This window comes from Lethenteron reissneri, chromosome 69 (assembly GCF_015708825.2).
Source record: "Lethenteron reissneri isolate LAM-NWPU_2019-01 chromosome 69, ASM1570882v1, whole genome shotgun sequence".
NCBI lineage: Eukaryota > Metazoa > Chordata > Hyperoartia > Petromyzontiformes > Petromyzontidae > Lethenteron > Lethenteron reissneri.
The window spans coordinates 2,644,675-2,665,281 of record NC_083847.1 but is presented as its reverse complement, the minus strand read 5'-3'; the positions used below and the strand labels follow the sequence as shown (position 1 = coordinate 2,665,281).

Below are 20,607 nucleotides of genomic sequence, written 5' to 3'. Positions count from 1 at the left end.
ACACACGCATCCACTCACCCACACTCACTCAACCATTCACAAACACACTGACCCACACACTCACTCACACTCACTCACACACTGACCCTCACCCACCTATCCACACACTCCCCCACACTCTTTGCACACACTCCACACGCAGTGCACACACTCACTCACACACTCACACACAGACAAAGATCCCCCGTATAGCCTTAATAGACTGTAGGGGCAAGTGCTGTTAGCGAGCACCTATGAAGGCCAGAAAGGTACATGAGGGGGTTGGGTGGCCAGCACCACGCCCGACCGCCTTTGTCTCCCCAGTGGCGATGTTTACACACCGCACCAGGTACTCATTTAAGGCTGAGTCGACCTAGGGGAGGCCCAGGACCGGTTCAGATAATCGTCACTGGTGTTAGCCGTGAGCGGGAATCGAACCCGTGTCGCCAGGTTCATAGCGCAGCGCGCTAACCGCTACACCACCGCTCTCAACCACACACTCACCCACCCACACACCCACACTCACCTACACTCTCACACTCTCACCCACACACTCACACACCCACACACTCTCACCCACACACCCACACTCTCACACTCTCACACACTCTCACCCACCCACCCACAATCTCTCACCCACACACTCACACACCAACACACTCACCCACACTCTCACACACTCACCCACACACTCTCACCCACACACTCACTCTCACTCTCTCACCCACACACTCACCCACACACTATCTCACCCACACTCCCTCACACACTCACCCACACACTCTCACCCACACACTCACTCTCACACTCTCACTCACACACCCACACTCTCACACTCTCACTCACACACTCTCACCCACACACCCACACTCTTACACTCTCACCCACGCACTCTCACGCTCCACACGCAGTGCGCACATAGCGATCATAGCTCACACGGACACTCCCAGCCCCACACCCAGTCACAAAGACAAAGGTCCTCGTGTAACCTTCACAAACTACCGGGGCAAGTGCTGCTCGTGGCAGCGCCTATGAAGGCCGACACGGAACACGATGGGGTGGGTGGCCAGCACCACTCCCGGCCGCCTTTGTCTCCTCAGTGGCGATGTTTACTACAAGCCGCACCAGGTACTCATTTGAGGCTGAGTCGACCTAGGGGAGGCCCAGGACCGGCTCAGATAATGAATCGCTATCGCTGGTGGTGGTGGCCGGATCGTAGCGCAGCGCAGCGCTAACCGCAGCGCCACCGCTCCCCACACGCCGTGACGAGACGCTAACTACGCACGCAGTCTCATGCGCAGGGGCAGCTGCCGCTGGGGCTGCCCCCAGGCGAGAGGCGCCCCTCTCCTCGTGCTCGCGCCCTCGTGACACAATCACGACCGCGGAGATTGAAGCGGCCAGAAACAAACAGCACGGATTTCAAATTTTTTTTGTCGAATTGTGACGTCACGCGTCAGGGGGTAGGGCTCGTGACGTCACGCGCAGCACGTGGGTGGGGGCGGTGGTGACCCCGGAGATTGTACGAACCGGTCCTGGGCCTCCCCTAGGTCCACTCAGCCTCAAAAAAAATATCATTACACAGTACCTGGTGTGTAGTGAACATCGACACTGGGGAGACAAAGGCGGCCGGGCGTGGTGCCACAGTGCGGGCCTACACAGCTGCTGCTGCTGCTGCTCGCGACTAACTACAGCACTTGCCCCAGCAGTCTGCAGAGGCTACACGGGGGTGGGGGGTGCACCTTTGTCTTTGTCACGCGCCCTGCGTGACGTCACCGGTGAGGGAGGTGCCGCGGTCTGCGGGCCGCACCCCCCGCGGGAATGCGGGGGGCGGGGCCAAGGGGGGCGGGGCCAAAGGGAAGGGGGCGGGGCCAATGGGGGAAGAGGGCGGCGCTAAGAGGCGGGTCTAGACTCTGAACCGGCTAACATTGTCCATAGACTCAACATAGACTCAGCACTACCCATAGACTCAACACTGCCCATAGACTCAACACTGCCCATAGACTCAACACTGCCCATAGACTCAACACTGCCCATAGACTCAACACTGCCCATAGACTCAACACTACCCATAGACTCAACACTGCCCATAGACTCAACACTGCCCATAGACTTAACACTGCCCATAGACTCAACACTGCCCATAGACTCAACACTGCCCATAGACTCAACACTGCCCATAGACTCAACACTGCCCATAGACTCAACACTGCCCATAGACTCAACACTGCCCATAGACTCAACACTGCCCATAGACTCAACACTACCCATAGACTCAACACTACGCATAGACTCAACACTGCCCATAGACTCAACACTGCCCATAGACTCAACACTGCCCATAGACTCAACACTGCCCATAGACTCAACACTGCCCATAGACTCAACACTGCCCATAGACTAACATTGTCCATAGACTCAACACTACCCATAGACTAACACTACCCATAGACTCACACTACCCACAGACTCAACACTACCCATAGACTCACACTGCCCACAGACTCAACACTACCCATAGACTCAACACTACCCATAGACTCAACACTACCCATAGACTCACACTGCCCACAGACTCAACACTACCCATAGACTCAACACTACCCATAGACTCAACACTGCCCACAGACTCAACACTACCCATAGACTCAACACTGCCCACAGACTCAACACTACCCATAGACTCACACTGCCCACAGACTCAACACTACCCATAGACTCACACTGCCCACAGACTCAACACTACCCATAGACTCAACACTGCCCATAGACTCAACACTGCCCATAGACTCAACACTACCCATAGACTCAACACTGCCCATAGACTCAACACTGCCCATAGACTCAACACTGCCCATTGACTCACACTGCCCATAGACTCAACACTACCCATAGACTCAACACTGCCCATAGACTCAACACTGCCCATAGACTCAACACTACCCATAGACTCAACACTGCCCATAAACTCAACACTGCCCATAGACTCAACACTACCCATAGACTCAACACTACCCATAGACTCACACTGCCCACAGACTCAACACTACCCATAGACTCAACACTACCCATAGACTCAACACTGCCCATAGACTCAACACTGCCCATAGACTCAACACTGCCCACAGACTCAACACTGCCCATAGACTCAACACTGCCCATAGACTCAACACTGTCCATAGACTCAACACTGCCCATAGACTCAGCACTACCCATAGACTCAACACTGCCCATAGACTAACATTGCCCATAGACTCAGCACTACCCATAGACTAACATTGCCTATAGACTCAACACTGCCCATAGACTCAGCACTACCCATAGACTCAACACTGCCCATAGACTAACACTGCCCATAGACTAACACTGCACCATAGACTAACACTGCCCATAGACTAACACTGCACCATAGACTAACACTACCCATAGACTCAACACTGCACCATAGACTAACACTGCCCATAGACTAACACTGCACCATAGACTAACACTACCCATAGACTCAACACCGCACCATAGACTCAACACTACCCATAGACTCACACTGCACCATAGACTCAAAACTGCCCATAGACTCAACACTGCCCATAGACTAACACTGCCCATAGACTCAACACTGCCCATAGACTAACACTGCACCATAGACTAACACTGTTCATAGACTCAACACTACCCATAGACTCACACTGCACCATAGACTCAACACTGCCCATAGACTCAACACTGCCCATAGACTCACACTGCCCATAGACTCAACACTGCCCATAGACTAACACTGCCCATAGACTCAACACTCTTCATAGACTAACACTGCCCATAGACTAACACTGTTCATAGACTCACACTGCCCATAGACTAACACTGCACCATAGACTCAACACTCTTCATAGACTAACACTGCCCATAGACTCATACTGCCCATAGACTCATACTGCCCATAGACTCACACTGCCCATAGACTCATACTGTCCACAGACTCAACACTGCCCATAGACTCAACACTACCCATAGACTCACACTGCCCATAGACTAACACTGCCCATAGACTCACACTGCACCATAGACTCAACACTACCCATAGACTCAACTCTGCCCATAGACTAACACTGCCCATAGACTCAACACTGCCCATAGACTCACACTGCCCATAGACTACCACTGCCCATAGACTCACACTGCACCATAGACTCAACACTGCCCATAGACTCAACTCTGCCCATAGACTAACACTGCCCATAGACTCACACTGCACCATAGAATCACACTGCACCATAGACTCAACACTACCCATAGACTCAACTCTGCCCATAGACTAACACTGCCCATAGACTCAACACTACCCATAGACTCACACTGCACCATAGACTCAACACTGCCCACAGACTAACACTGCCCATAGACTAACACTGCCAATAAACTACCATTACCCATAGACTACCATTACCCATAGACTAACATTGCCCATAGACTAACACTGCCCATAGACTCAACACTGCCCACAGACTAACACTGCCCATAGACTAAAACTGCCAATAAACTAACATTACCCATATACTACCATTACCCATAGACTAACATTACCCATAGACTAACACTGCCCATAGACTAACACTACCCATAGACTAACACTGCCCATAGACTAACACTGCCCATAGACTAACACTGCCCATAGACTACCATTACCCATAGACTAACATTACTCACAGACTCAACACTGCCCATATACTAACATTGCCCATAGACTCAACACTGCCCATAGACTCAACACTGCCCATAGACTCAACACTACCCATAGACTCAGCACTGCCCATAGACTCACACTGCCCATAGACTCAACACTGCCCATAGACTCAACACTGCCCATAGACTCAACACTACCCATAGACTCAGCACTGCCCATAGACTCACACTGCCCATAGACTCAACACTGCACCATAGACTCAACACTGCCCATAGACCAGGGGTCGGCAACCAAAATAACAAGAGCCATTTCTTTCCAATTAGGTACAAAATTCAGTATTTCAAGAGCCGCAATGCATCTGAGTACATACTGTACTTACGTACATATCGTCAAGAAGCAGCCCGTAAAGAGCCGCATGCGGCTCCGGAGCCGTAGGTTGCCGACCCCTGCCATAGACTCAACACTTCACCATAGACTCAACACTACCCATAGACTCAGCACTGCCCATAGACTCAACACTGCCCATAGACTCAACACGGCACCATAGACTCAACACTACCCATAGACTCAGCACTGCCCATAGACTCAACACTGCACCATAGACTCAACACTACCCATAGACTCAACACTACCCATAGACTAACACTGTCCATAGACTCAACACTACCCATAGACTCAATACTACCCATCGACTAACACTGCCCATAGACTAACACTACCCATAGACTCAACACTGCGCCATAGACTCAACACTACCCATAGACAACACTACCCATAGACTCACACTGCCCATAGACTCACATTGCCCACAGACCAGGCGCGCCAAACCAGCGGGTTGCTTTAGATCCAAATGCTCCTCCAGGGGGCCGAACAATTTGGCCGATGAAAATAAAAAGCAAGATAATGATTATTGGGTATTCATTTACCCAACACCGGCTGCACCAAACTCGTTGCAGCTAAATCCACGTCAACAACCCACGTGACGTCAAAACACGTCGGTGGGTAACGGAATAGCTCCGCGCTTACGATTAGCGCGGTTGGCTACGTACGGTGCAGAGGAAGTTCAACACACGCACACTGCAACACACATAACAGGATGTCCCATCAGTCTGCAATCGTAGGGAATAATAATAACACTGGTCAACACACTTTTTCTGGCATAAGGTATTTTAACGGTTGTAAGGTAATTTTGGGGTGCTGATTCCAAATCTGGCATCAGTTTTTGTCTATCACATGAGGTTTTTGAGATATCAAATATTGCATTTTCAATAAAAACTGCAGAAGAAAAATATTAAATAAATGTGGATATCTACATAAAATTATATTATAAACACACTATCCTAAAAATACAGCACCATAGTTTAAGACTAAAGCAGTCACTGATTCGCAACAACTTGCAATCATAAGTGACAGAGTTAATTTCTGGTAAAATCAATGAAAATGGGGTATGCAGATAGCATAAAAATGAGATGTGATAGAGCAAATCTGAGATCAGATTTAGAATCAGCACCCTGAAATTAGTCTAAAACAGCTGCAAAAGTCCAGGCCAGAAAAACATGGGTTTTTTTTTGACCAGTGTTATAGAAGAAATGAGAAGAGGTTTTCCCCTTTTCTGGCAACAAAACAGCTGTGTTAAGATGTAAAACACCAAACTGAAACCTCTTACTATAGGAATCATGTCTGCATTAACCACAATGCTTGTGGTCAGAATGTAAAAAAAACACACTCTGACAGTATGATGCATTGCCCTTGAAATTGATTGGTCCACACCAGAGACAGCTGTCTTTAGAGCCTTTTGGCGTCCTCTGGTCTAACACCGTTTGAGAATCAGCGCCACACTCCATCCGCAACTCTTCCGAGACCTCAGACACACGGACAGCAAACGGGTGACGAAATGTCGCAAAGTCTTCCTCGAGGATTTTTGTTGTTTAAAGTCCGAACAGCTTCCCTTGCAATGGCTTCGTCTCGAGTTTGTCGATGGTTCGCTGCTGCTGCTGCTGGTGCTGCTAGTGGTGTGTTCCGTGAGTTTGTGGCCACGGGCACTCCGCCGCGTCTGCTTGTCGTCATTTGAAAATGTTGTGAAAGGGTGCAGGGATTCATTCCCCCCCAAAGTTGAGTTTCTCCACAGCCGAAAGCTGCTGCCGCTGCCGCATAGCTCACTCTGAAAGGCCTCACAGGCAGTTGCATTTGGAGGCGTGCCCCCTCTCTTCTCTCCGCCTGATAAAGGCCGCTGGTGTTGCGATCGAAACGTCGTCGTTTTTTGCTTTTATAAAAGTAAAATTATAATTTTTTTAATGAATTTTATTTAAATTTTATTTTATATCTACGTAACTTTACCGAAAGAACCAAGAATAAGAATGTGAAAGCTTTAATCTCCCCCCCTCCCCCACTGCATTTTTGGTTTAAAGTCAGCTGAGGTGTTCTGTCTTCTTGGTTCTTTCGGTAAAGTCACGTAGAAGGGAAATAATAAAATAAAAAAAATGAAACATAATAAAATACAATTCTCACGACGTTTCGGCCACAACGCAAGCAGCCGTCCTCAGGTGAAGAACAGGTCTGTCGGAAAGACAGCGTCTGAATGAACACCACACGCTGTCTTTCCGACAGACCTGTTCTTCACCTAAGGACGGCTGCTTGCGTTGTGGCCGAAACGTCGTGAGAATTGTATTTTATTATGTTTTATTTTTATTGTTTTATTATTTCCCTTCTACGTGACTTTACCGAAAGAACCAAGGATATGAATCCCTGCAGTCACGAAATCTTTAAATCGAAAAATTGAGGTGCTCTGTGTTGTGACGTCGACCACGAATACAAGGCCCCGCTTCCATTCGTCGACTTGCAATGGCCGCTGCCTTTTCTGCTCCACGTGCAACCGTAGCCAGCCGCGCGATTCATGGTACAGATACAATGGGAGGCTGCTCCCCACGGTGGCATTGTCCACCCAACCTCCGTGTCACGCAGACTCCGGGGTGTCTGGGGCATCTTCGAGGGGGCTTTACTGCCCGTGGGTTTAAAGGCCCCCTTAGCTGCCTCGGATAAAGTTCACGGTCTGTGTAACCACGTCCGGCACACTTTCCTGTTGTCAATAAGAGAGGTTTCTGTTATTTCTGGGTTAGATTTCATGAATGTAGATGTGTCGTTAAACTCGCCAACACCACGTGACACACAGCCATTCGTAAAGGTTTCTCAGGTAAACAAAACGTGGCAATTTGTTACGAGTTCAGCACTAACCGGCGTGTTGGAGCGTGAACCCACAACAACAATTACAAGTCGATTACCGTGACATTTCGCCGGCAATTACAACAACCAGCCTCATCAGGCGACAGTCATATTTGTGACAAACCTTCTTCATACTCTTTGGTTCTTTCGGCAAAGTCACGTAGGTTTCAAATAAACTAAATCACGACGTTTCGGGCACAACACAAGCGTCCGTCATCAGCAGGCCAAGCTTCCCACCTGAAGTCGGACGCTTGTGTTGCGCCCGAAACGTTGTGATTTAGTTTATTTTTCTACCCACGTGACTTTACCGAAATAACCAAAGAGTAGGGATTCCTGCAGTCACGAAAGCTTCAAATCAAGGTTAAACCTTATTCACTGGCTGTGTCGGGTGGTGGTGGTGGGTGTAACAGCACATTTATATTTACGCGATCTAACCCACCAAAATGAAAATAAAATCCTCTATCATGGATAATATTGGTTGCGAAAGTCCTACCAGTACTACGATGTGTTAAACGGACATTTCACCATTGTCAAAGTTGTACTACGCAATGCTTGTTCTTGATTTGAAGCTTTCGTGACTGCAGAAATCCATACTCTGTGGTTCTTTCTTCAGTAAAGTCACGTAGCTAAAAATAAATAATACAAATAATAGAAATACAATAATTAATCACGACGTTTCGGAGGCAACACAAGTCTCCATTATCAGGTGGGACCGTCACAGCTAAATTTACTTGATTTACACTTGATGCAGTAAATTTAGCTGTGACGGTCCCACCTGATGACGGTGACTTGTGTTGCCTCCGAAACGTCGTGATTTAGTTTATTTTTCTACCGCCGCAACACATCGATGGTCGCGATTGACGGCGCGTCAGCTTCCCCTTCTGTGGCACTGCCGCTCTCTTCTCGGCCACAGCGTGGTGCTCCGTCTGTTGGCCAAACCCACGGCTTTTGGACCGGTCTACACCTACCTTGACCAGGGCACCCACCCACCAAACCGGTGAAGATGTTTTTAGTCTGCTGTGGTGTCTTCCGTGGGAACCACCTCCACAAAGCTCCTCTGGAGTGCGCGGCGCTTTGATCGACACCACGAATTAAAATAAAACCGCACGTTTGCGACACGCCGGTTAAATCCGTGCTTTCATCGAGGGCAAAGCGGCAATGCATCAACGACTTCACTTTGTCCGTGAGCTGCTCATTTAGATTCTCCGATGTCACCGACCGCCTCAGCGACGGTGTTTCTCTGGAGAGGCTAACACGGTATGAGCAGAGGCCCGTGCGCTGCTCTGGACATATTGAATCCGCACTGACCAGCGTGCATCTCTTGATCGTGGATGTCCCCGTTCCGAAGAGAGGTTGCGATGACCGAGCAAGCGATGGTTTTGTTGCGAGCGTTAACGTCCGCTTCGCTCGCCCAATGGGCTTCTGTGAAGAGGGACCCCCACTGACTTTTCAACGATTTCCCCGAGCTCGTCAACTTTGCCAGCGCGCATCTTCCCCGAGTGTTCGCCGTCGAGTCGACGTCTCGACTATCCGCGCTGATTACAGAGGACGGCCGGGGATCATCAACAAATCACAAATAATCTCAAAACATGACCAATTTCCGCGGATCTCTATGCCAAAACCACAACTATAGGTATACATTTTATATATAATGAACAAAACTAAAATATTGTAGTCAAGAATGTATTGATCTTGTTTTATTACAAAAGTCCACGCAAAAACAAACTAATTGATGCGCGTGCTCACCGATAGTAACGTTTCCCTGCTCCCGCACACGAGACCATGAAGTGGATAATAGCAGAGCCGCGCCAATCAACATCAATCAAACTCCGCCCTGCCGTTGTAAAGATATGGCAACTACTGTACTGTAGTGGCGATCGCGTGGATTATGGATTTACCGGAGCAACATATTTGTTCGGTTTAAGCACATGACTTGTAATAAACATTTCCAAAAATAATAATGTTGTTGAACTGTTTTTGGATGATTAATTTGGGCTAAAGGGATAATCCATCAGTTATTAATTCATGTCAAAATCTAACCACATGAGGATATTCGAGGTTCTGCTGCTGTATTTCTCCTCACGATCGGATTCGCAGTGACTCCGATCGTTGCCACTCTTTGGGGACAGCCATTTGCTGTGCGCAGATCAAGCATTGTTGTTGTTGTTGGCTTCCCATTCGCCTCCGCAAAGAAGTTCTAAATTCCTCCGCTTATCTCGTACGACTCTACACCCCTCGTGGACCTACCCTTTGCCTTGATAACGTCAGGCGGCTACGCGAGTTGTAGCGCACTTTAACATACGATTGAAAAAGTTAATTCTCTATTACCGCGCATTCGGATCCAAAATCTGAAGCGCGAGAAAAGGGGAGTGGGTATCTTTATTGATTTATTTTCGCAGCAGGACGCTCCAAGTTCTTCCAATTTCCCGTTTAAATTCAGGTTGAATTTCGGTAGAAGCTTTAAAAAAAATACATCAAAATAAATATAAGTCGTTTAAATTAAAGCACGTGGCCGTGAAAACGAAACTATGTTTTATTTGACCAGGCGAGGCCTACTGACATACACAGCTGTTGAGCAGAAGCGACTTGGCCACAAGTGACAGCCCAACGAAGTGGCTTCTCGTCGTCACGTGGACATTCACAGCAGCAGCCAACCACTCGAGAAGCTTTGTGATGTTCAATCTAGATTTGAAGTTTTCGTGACTGCAGGGATCCATACTCGTTGGTTCTTTCGGTAAAGTCACGTAGGTATACAATAAATTAAATCACGACGTAGATTAATAATATTTCCCGAGGAATAACATTACCCGAAGACGAACATTGCCCACATATTGCCAGTAGACTCACATTGTGGTGTTTCAAACAGATGGACCTGATTTGAAGTCGCCTTATCTCTTCAACCACGAACCGCCCATGAATGAAACTCTTACCGCTTGAAAGGGCGGCGCAGAGAGTTTCAAATGATTACCGCGAGATGCCTCTCCCAGCGCACAAACAGCCCCTAGCCTCAGTCATTCGCAAGATGGTGACCCCGTAACACACACGGGGCGTTTTGCGTTCTGCAGTTCAGCAAGACTGAATCCGTAATTGCCGTGCAGCGTGCGTTTCAACGGCGTTTTGGCATTGACACGCCAATGTCAAAGACCGTTCGTTGTTGGTGCCAACAATTTGAGAAAACGGGCTGTTGATGTAAGGGGGCAAAACCACAGGGCGACCACGCAGCTCAGAGGAAAACGTGAGAAGAGAGGCGTTTGGGACGAATTTAACTATCGTCTCGATGTTGTCCGTACAGCAGGTGGAGGGCACATTGAGCATTTATAAAATGATTAGTAAAACGTGATAACTCTATAACCCGTTTGTAACTTTTCGTGTAATTGTAACATGTTGCCATCGTGAAATATACTGCTTTGAAATTGGGTCAATTTTATTTAAACACCCTGTAGACTCACATTGTATATAGACCAACATTTCCAGTACACTAGCCTGGCCCAAAGACTAATCCGCATCTATATTTAGACTTCAGGAGGAGGAATCCGATGATCTATGAAGTTCTTTGTCGCAAGTGTCCAGTAAGGGCCCGGGGTCAGCGAATTTCAACCACAAACACAAAACACAAACAGCGGTAGGCGTGCAACATAGATACATGGTAAGCAAGTGATTAAGTGTAAATAAAGTATAGAAGTACATAGATTCCTGCCAATTTGTCATCACTAAATGCAAGCTTGACACAAGGCAGCAAATCAACAACAATCCCAGACTACACCAAGTCAACAACAACAGCCCCAGACCACACCAAGACAACAACAACAACAGCCCCAGACCACACCAAGACAACAACAACAGTCCCAGACCACACCAAGACAACAACAACAACAGCCCCAGACCACACCAAGACAACAACAACAACAGCCCCAGACCACACTAAGACAACAACAGCCCCAGACCACACTAAGACAACAACAACAACAACAACAGCCCCAGACCACACCAAGACAACAACAACAGCCCCAGACCACACCAAGACAACAACAACAACAGTCCCAGACCACACCAAGACAACAACAACAACAACAGTCCCTCACTTACCCAACATTGAATTGTGGATGATACATGGTAAGTTAAGGATCAACGTTATTAATGAAAGTGGCTCATGTATCTGCCACTAACCTTCTGCTGCAGGATCTGTTTTTATTATTTGTATTACAGCTTTTATTTAACTCACTCTGTCTGTTGTTGTTGTCGTTGTCGTATCCTCAAATCTTGTAACTCAATTTTAACCCACTTCCCAATGTGGTATCGACTGCAAACTTGGTATACGTATGTCTTACTGATGACAATACCATATTCTATCAAAAAAAGTATTTTTAAACGTTCATTTTTATATGTAAATCAGCACGGCCCCTTACGTTATGGCAAGCTTCGGGGCCATTCATGGAGTCGTGGAGTTCTGCCATTACTAGTAGGGTACATTTCATTAAAGCGTGTTTAAATACACAGTATTTTGACACGATTTTTTTAGTTGAGAAGTGGCGCTATGGGGTACCTACTTCATTCCGTCTCGCTTGTCTCTATTTGGGAAAGGCTCTGAAATTTCAAATCTTATTTGAGTTGTTTGTAGCACTCCAACAACGCACGAGTCAGGGACCATTCGCGTGCCGGGGTCTGCAGGGGGCTGCTGATTGTCGTCACTAAAATTTCATAAAAGTCTAATTTTGTTTTTATCATTGTTTGCGTAAGGTATTTACAAAAAAAAATAAACCTATTTAAGCAATTCAACTTCACGAATCCTACACGACTATCATTGATATGTGCCAGATAAAAGGGTAAAAAAACAATTATCATATTTGGCGTCATCTGGTCCAACACCATGTGAGACGAGGCTCTAAGGAAAGCTGTCTCGGGTGTGGATCAATCAACTTCAAGGACAGTGCATACATTATCAGTTATGTTTTTTGTTTGCATTATGACTGCAGGTATTGTGGTCTGTGCAAACATGACTCCTTGTAAAAAAAGGTGTCAGTTTTGTTGCCAGATAAAAGTGTAAAAACAATTATCATATTTTGCTACTGGCAAATGAGGTTCCAATGGTGTAAATGCTTACCCCGAGCTCTCATACTCTGATGGTGCGTTGTCTTTGAGTTGTGCGCCTTTTGGCGTCATCTGGTCCAACACCATGTGAGACTAGGCTCTAAGGAAAGCTGTCTCGGGTGTGGACCAATCAATTTCAAGGACAGTGCCTATCATTATCATAATCAGAGTTGTGTTTTTTGTTTGCATTCCGACCGCAGGTATTGTGGTCAATGCAAACATGACTCCTTGTAAAGTTTTGTTGCCAGATAAAATGATAAAAAACAAAAAAAAACATTTATCATGTGATACCCTTTTTGCCAGTATCAAAGCATGAAAAATAAGAATATATTTGACCCTTTCTGCCAATACAACACGAGGGGTGCTAAGATGTTTAAACACCAAGCTTCGTCGCGACTCCTGGACGGGTTGTTGAAGGGACATTGAGGACGCGGCTAGGGAGGTAGCGAGGTTGTTCCAAATCGTTGGTGGTGTGACGAGAGCCTGTTGTGTAGCTGGAGTTGGCGTCTTCTTTCTTTCTCTCCCAATGGTGGTGGCGTGGATTCTTCTCGGGGTCCTCCGGGTTTCCCCTCCATTTAAAATCAATGCGCCTTTAGATTATTTGGCTGCTGCTATAAATGTACACATGGGTCTATGGGTCTCTGTGTGGTGAATCTATGGGTCTCTGTGCAGTAACGCTATTCGTGTGTGTGATGAGTCTATGGGTCTGTGTGGCGAATCTATGGATCTCTGTGTGGAGAGTCTATGGGTCTGTGTGGTGAGTCTATTGGTCTCTGTGTGAGTATATGGGTCTTTGTGTAATGAGTCTATGGGTCTGTGTGGTGAGTCTGTGGGTCTCTGTGTGATGAGTCTATGGGTCTTTGTAAATTAGTATATGGGTCTCTGTGTGGTGAATCTATGGGTCTCTATGTGGTGAGTCTATGGGTCTCTGTGATGAGTATATGGGTCTCTCTGTGATGAGTCTATGGCTCTGTGTGCTGAGTCTATGGGTCTCTGTGCAGTAACGCTATTCGTGTGTGTGATGAGTCTATGGGTCTGTGTGGCGAATCTATGGATCTCTGTGTGGAGAGTCTATGGGTCTGTGTGGTGAGTCTATTGGTCTCTGTGTGAGTATATGGGTCTTTGTGTAATGAGTCTATGGGTCTGTGTGGTAAGTCTGTGGGTCTCTGTGTGATGAGTCTATGGGTCTTTGTAAATTAGTATATGGGTCTCTGTGTGGTGAATCTATGGGTCTCTATGTGGTGAGTCTATGGGTCTCTGTGATGAGTCTATGGGTCTCTCTGTGATGAGTCTATGGCTCTGTGTGCTGAGTCTATGGGTCTCTGTGCAGTAACGCTATTCGTGTGTGTGATGAGTCTATGGGTCTGTGTGGTGAGTCTATGGATCTCTGTGTGAGTATATGGGTCTTTGTGTGATGAGTCTGTGGGTCTCTGTGTGATGAGTCTATGAGTCTCTGTGTGATGAGTCTATGGGTCTCTGTGATGAGTTTATGGGTCTCTATGTGGTGAGTCTATGGTTCTCTGTGTGGTGAGTCTATGGGTCTCTGTGTGGTGAGTCTATGGGTCTCTGTGTGGTGAGTCTATGGGTCTCTGTGTGATGAGTCTATGTGTCTCTGTGAGGTGAGTCTGTGGGTCTCTGTGTGAGTGAGTCTATGGGTCTCTGTGTGATGAGTCTATGGGTCTCTGTGTGGTGAGTCTATGGGTCTCTGTGTGGTGAGTCTATGGATCTCTATGTGGTGAGTCTATGGGTCTCTATGTGGTGAGTCTGTGGGTCTCTGTGTGATGAGTCTATGGGTCTCTGTGTGGTGAGTCTATGGGTCTCTATGTGCTGAGTCTATGGGTCTCTGTGTGGTGAGTCTATGGGTCTCTGTGTGGTGAGTCTATGGGTCTCTGTGATGAGTCTATGGGTCTGTGTGGTGAGTATATGGATCTCTGTGTGATGAGTCTATGGGTCTCTGTGTGAGTGAGTCTATGGGTCTCTATGTGGTGAGTCTATGATAAGCCACTTCGTTGAGCTATCATCTGTGTCCAGGTTGCTTCTGATAAAGAATTACAGAGCTCAGCGGGATCTTACCTGGTAAATAAAAACACTCAAATCTTCGTCTCTTGACCTCTCTCAGCTGGACGAACGAACTTGAGACTTGAGTCCGAGTGGGCGGGGCTACAGACGCGGGGGGCGGGGCTAGGAAGTTAAGAGGCGGGGCTAAGGACGGAGGGGGCGGGGCTAGAGACGTAGGGGACGGAGCTCGAGGCGTGGGGGCGGGGTTAAGGACGTAGGGGGCGGGGCTAATGACGCAGGGGGGCGGAGCTAGAGACGTAGGGGGCGGGGCAAGGGATGAAAGGGGCGTGTCCGAAGACGTTGGGGGCTTTGTATGAGGGGGGGGGGGGGGCTAGAAACGGGCGGGGTGAAGGGAAAGAGGGGGGGGGGGGACAAACCATAAAGGGGCGTGGCTAGTTCAGTAGGGGGCGGTGCTATGTGTGTAGGGGCGTGGCTAGACGCGTTGGAGGGGCTACGCGCGAGTGCTCGTAGCTAGACGCGAGTGGGCGTGGCTAGACGCGAGTGGGCGTGGCTAGACGCGAGTGGGCGGGGCTAGACGCGTTGGAGGCGGGGCGACGCGCGAGTGGGCGGGGCTAGACGCGAGTGGGCGTGACTAGACGCGAGTGGGCGGGGCTAGACGCGAGTGGGCGTGGCTAGACGCGAGTGGGCGGGGCTAGACGCGAGTGGGCGGGGCGACGCGCGAGTGGGCGTGGCTAAACGCGAGTGGGCGTGGCTAGACGCGAGTGGGCGGGGCTGGACGCGAGTGGGCGTGGCTAGACGCGAGTGGGCGGGGCTAGACGCGAGTGGGCGGGGCGAGGAGGGCTAAGGGGGCGGAGCTACGCGGCAGCTCGAAGTCTTCCGGGCCGGGCACTTTAGTTAAAAAGTGGTCTCCATTAAGAAGTCAAACTAACAACAACTACCACCACAACTACAACAACAACTAAACAACCAACAAGGACGACAACAACAGCAACAAGAGCAGCAGCAGCCGCCACGATCACGGTGAGAGCCGCCCGCCCGCCCCGCGTCAACTCTCCAGCGGCACAGTGGCCGTGAGGCTCCGCGGTTCTCCCCCCTCCTCCTCCTCTCGCTCCTCTGTGGCTCGCGGGGCGGCCTCCTCCTCCTCCTCGCCTCCTCCTTGCCGGGGGGAGATGGGGGGGGATGGGGGGTCGACCCGAGGAGGGAGCGCGGCGCTCGACCCGGGACCTCTCCACCTCGCTCGCTCGCCCCCCTCGTCAGGAGGCCGCCGCCGCCGCCGGCAGATTAGTCGCGGTCGCGGGCACTGCGCATGCGCGGAGGCAGTGCGATTGAATGGTTGAGTGCGGCGCGGGGGGGGGGTCCGAATTTCGCATGGGGGGCAGGGGCTGGGATCTTACATGGGGGGGGGGGGGGGGGGGGGGGGGTCCGAATATGGCAGGAGGGGGTCCGGATCTGGCATGGGGGGCAGGGGCCCGGGTGTTACATGGGGGGGGGGGGTCCGGATCTGGCACGCGCGGTGTTGTAGGGGAGGAAGGAGCGGTGGGATTGTGATCGCGTGTCGATTGGTGACCCCCCCTCCTCCTCCTGCTGCGAGAGGAGCGGTGGGAGTGGATCCGTGGTGGCGCTCGCAACTCCACAGCACTTGCGCCCTCGGGCCGGTGGAGGCTACACGGGGGAGCTTTGTCTTTGTGGTGACCCCAGATGGCGATCGTCAAATTGTCAAGCGGAACAGAAAGTGAAGTCCACGACAGCGTGGGGAGAGATCCTTGCTGGGAGTGAATGGCGGTGGTAGAGGCGGTGTGAGTGGTAGGGGTAGAGGCAGTGTGAGTGGTAGGGGTAGAGGCGGTGTGAGTGGTAGGGGTAGAGGCGGTGTGAGTGGTAGGGGTAGAGGCGGTGTGAGTGGTAGGGGTAGAGGCGGTGTGAGTGGTAGTGGTAGAGGCGGTGTGAGTGGTAGGGGTAGAGGCAGTGTGAGTGGTAGGGGTAGAGGCGGTGTGAGTGGTAGGGGTAGAGGCGGTGTGAGTGGTAGGGGTAGAGGCAGTGTGAGTGGTAGGGGTAGAGGCAGGGTGAGTGGTAAGGGCGGTGTGAGTGGTAGGGGTAGAGGCAGTGTGAGTGGTAGGGGTAGGGGCAGTGTGAGTGGTAGGAGCAGTGTGAGTGGTAGGGGTAGAAGCAGTGTGAGTGGTAGGGGTAGAGGCGGTGTGAGTGGTAGGGGTAGGGGCAGGGTGATTGGTAGGGGTAGAGGCGGGGTGGGTGATTGGGGTGGAGGCAGTGTGAGTGGTAGGGGCAGTGTGAGTGGTAGGGGTAGAGGCGGTGTGAGTGGTAGGGGTAGGGGCAGGGTGATTGGTAGGGGTAGAGGCGGGGTGAGTGGTAGGGGTAGAGGTGGTGTGAGTGGTAGGGGTAGAGGCAGGGTGAGTGGTAGGGGTAGGGGCAGTGTGAGTGGTAGGGGTAGAAGCGGGGTGAGTGGTAGGGGTAGAGTGAGTTTGAGTGGTAGGGGTAGGGGCAGGGTGAGTGGTAGAGGCGGTGTGAGTGGTCAGGGTAGAGGCGGTGTGAGTGGTAGGGGTAGAGGCGGTGTGAGTGGTAGGGGTAGAGGCGGTGTGAGTGGTAGGGGTGGTGTGAGTGGTAGGGGTGGTGTGAGTGGTAGGGGTGGTAGGGGTAGGGGCGGTGTGAGTGGTAGGGGTAGAGGCGGTGTGAGTGGTAGGGGCTAGAGGCGGTGTGAGTGGTAGGGGTAGAGGCGGTGTGAGTGGTAGGGGTAGAGGCAGTGTGAGTGGTAGGGGTAGAGGCGGTGTGAGTGGTAGGGGTAGAGGCGGGGTGAGTGGTAGGGGTAGAGGCAGGGTGAGTGGTAGGGGTAGAGGCGGGGTGAGTGGTAGGGGTAGAGGCACTGTGATTGGTCGGGGTAGAGGCAGGGTGAGTGGTAGGGGTAGAGGCAGTGTGAGTGGTAGGGGTAGAGGCGGTGTGAGTGGTAGGGGTAGAGGCGGTGTGAGTGGTAGGGGTAGAGGTGGTGTGAGTGGTAGGGGTGGTGTGAGTGGTAGGGGTAGGGGCAGGGTGAGTGGTAGGGGTAGAGGCGGTGTGAGTGGTAGGGGTAGAGGCAGGGTGAGTTTTAGGGGTAGAGGTAGTGTGAGTGGTAGGGGTAGAGGCAGTGTGAGTGGTAGGGGTAGGGGCAGTTTGAGTGGTAGGGGTAGAGGCGGTGTGAGTGGTAGGGGTAGGGGCAGTTTGAGTGGTAGGGGTAGAGGCGGTGTGAGTGGTAGGGGTAGAGGCAGTGTGAGTGGTAGTGGTAGAGGCAGTGTGAGTGGTAGGGGTAGAGGCGGTGTGAGTGGTAGGGGTGGAGGCGGTGTGAGTGGTAGGGGTAAAGGCAGGGTGAGTGGTAGGGGTAGAGGCAGGGTGAGTGGTAGGGGTAGAGGCAGTGTGAGTGGTAGGGGTAGAGGCAGTGTGAGTGGTAGGGGTAGTGGCAGGGTGAGTGGTGTGAGTGGTAGGGGTAGAGGCAGGGTGAATGGTAGGGGTAGAGGCAGGGTGAGTGGTAGGGGTAGAGGCAGTGTGAGTGATCGGGGTAGAGGCAGGGTGAGTGGTAGGGGTAGAGGCAGGGTGAGTGGTAGGGGTAGAGGCGGTGTGAGTGGTAGGGGTAGAGGCGGTGTGAGAGTTAGGGGTAGAGGCAGGGTGAGTGGTAGGGGTAGGGGCAGTGTGAGTGGTAGGGGTAGAAGCAGGGTGAGTGGTTGGGGTGGAGGCAGTGTGAGTGGTAGGGCAGGGTGAGTGGTAGGGGTAGAGGCGGTGTGAGTGGTAGGGGTAGAGGCAGGGTGAGTGGTAGGGGTAGAGGCAGTGTGAGTGGTAGGGGTAGGGGCAGGGTGAGTGGTAGGGGTAGAGGCAGTGTGAGTGGTAGGGGTAGAGGCAGGGTGAGTGGTAGGGGTAGAGGCAGGGTGAGTGGTTGGGGTAGGGGCAGGGTGATTAGTAGGGGTAGAGGTGGGGTGAGTGGTTGGGGTGGAGGCAGTGTGAGTGGTAGGGGTAGAGGCAGTGTGAGTGGTAGGGGTAGGGGCAGGGTGAGTGGTAGGGGTAGAGGCAGTGTGAGTGGTAGGGGTAGGGGCAGTGTGAGTGGGAGGGGTAGTGGCAGGGTGAGTGGTAGGGGTAGAGGCGGTGTGAGTGGTAGGGGTAGAGGCAGTGTGAGTGGTAGGGGTAGGGGCAGGGTGAGTGGTAGGGGTAGATGCAGTGTGAGTGGTAGGGGTAGGGGCAGGGTGAGTGGTAGAAGCGGGGTGAGTGGTAGGGGTAGGGGCAGGGTGATTGGTAGAGGTAGAGGCAGGGTGGGTGGTTGGGGTGGAGGCAGTGTGAGTGGTAGGGGCAGGGTGAGTGGTAGGGGTAGAGGCGGTGTGAGTGGTAGGGGTAGAGGCAGGGTGAGTGATAGGGGTAGAGGCAGGGTGAGTGGTAGGGGTAGGGGCAGGGTGAGTGGTAGGGGTAGAGGCGGGGTGGGTGGTTGGGGTGGAGGCAGTGTGAGTGGTAGGAGCAGTGTGAGTGGTAGGGGTAGAAGCAGTGTGAGTGGTAGGGGTAGAGGCGGTGTGAGTGGTAGGGGTAGAGGCAGGGTGAGTGGTAGGGGTAGAGGCAGGGTGAGTGGTAGGGGTAGAAGCAGGGTGAGTGGTAGGGGTAGAGTCATTGTGAGTGGTAGGGGCAGGGTGATTGGTAGGGGTAGAGGTGGGGTGAGTGGTAGGGGTAGAGGTGGTGTGAGTGGTAGGGGTAGAGGCAGGGTGAATGGTAGGGGTAGGGGCAGTGTGAGTGGTAGGGGTAGAAGCGGGGTGAGTGGTAGGGGTAGAGTGAGTGTGAGTGGTAGGGGTAGGGGCAGGGTGAGTGGTAGAGGCGGTGTGAGTGGTAGGGGTAGAGGCAGGGTGAGTGGTAGGGGTAGAGGCAGGGTGAGTGGTAAGGGTAGGGGCAGTGTGAGTGGTAGGGGAAGAGGCAGGGTGAGTGGTAGGGGTAGGGGCGGTGTGAGTGGTCAGGGTAGAGGCGGTGTGAGTGGTAGGGGTAGAGGCGGTGTGAGTGGTCAGGGTAGAGGCGGTGTGAGTGGTAGGGGTAGAGGCGGTGTGAGTGGTAGGGGGAGAAGCAGGGTGAGTGGTAGGGGTAGAGGCAGGGTGAGTGGTAGGGGTAGAGGCAGTGTGAGTGGTAGGGGTAGAGGCAGGTGAGTGGTAGGGGTAGGGGCAGTGTGAGTGGTAGGGTAGGGGCAGGGTGATTAGTAGGGGTAGAGGTGGGGTGAGTGGTAGGGCTAGAGGGAGTGTGAGTGGTAGGGTAGAGGCAGTGTGAGTGGGAGGTAGTGGCAGGGTGAGTGGTAGGGTAGAGGCGGTGTGAGTGGTAGGCGTAGGGGCAGTGTGAGTGGTAGGGTAGAGGCAGGGTGAGTGGTAGGGAAGTGGCAGGTGAGTGTAGGGGTAGAGGCAGGGTGAGTGGTAGGGGTAGGCGGTGTGAGTGGTAGGGGTAGAGGCAGTGTGAGTGGTAGGGGTAGAGGCCGGTGAGTGGTAGGGAAGTGGCAGGGTGAGTGGTAGGGTAGAGGCGGTGTGAGTGGTAGGGTAGAGGCGTGTGAGTGGTAGGGTAGAGGTGGTGCGAGTGGTAGGGGTAGAGCGGTGATGGTAGGGTAAGCGGTGTGAGTGGTAGGGTAGAGGCAGGGT

At 51.6% G+C, this 20,607-nt stretch overlaps 2 protein-coding genes across 3 annotated transcripts in view; both read left to right on the top strand.

Moving 5' to 3' along the window:
- LOC133360786 (charged multivesicular body protein 1B1) overlaps positions 1 to 20,607 on the top strand; it is a 406,386-nt gene that overhangs the window by 361,013 nt on the left and 24,766 nt on the right. The window lies entirely within an intron of this gene.
- Positions 15,841 to 20,607, top strand: part of LOC133360630 (golgin subfamily A member 6-like protein 2) — a 66,955-nt gene continuing 62,188 nt past the window's right edge. The window contains 1 exon segment of the mRNA XM_061579427.1: positions 15,841 to 16,003. The gene's annotated coding sequence lies outside the window, so the exon portion shown is untranslated.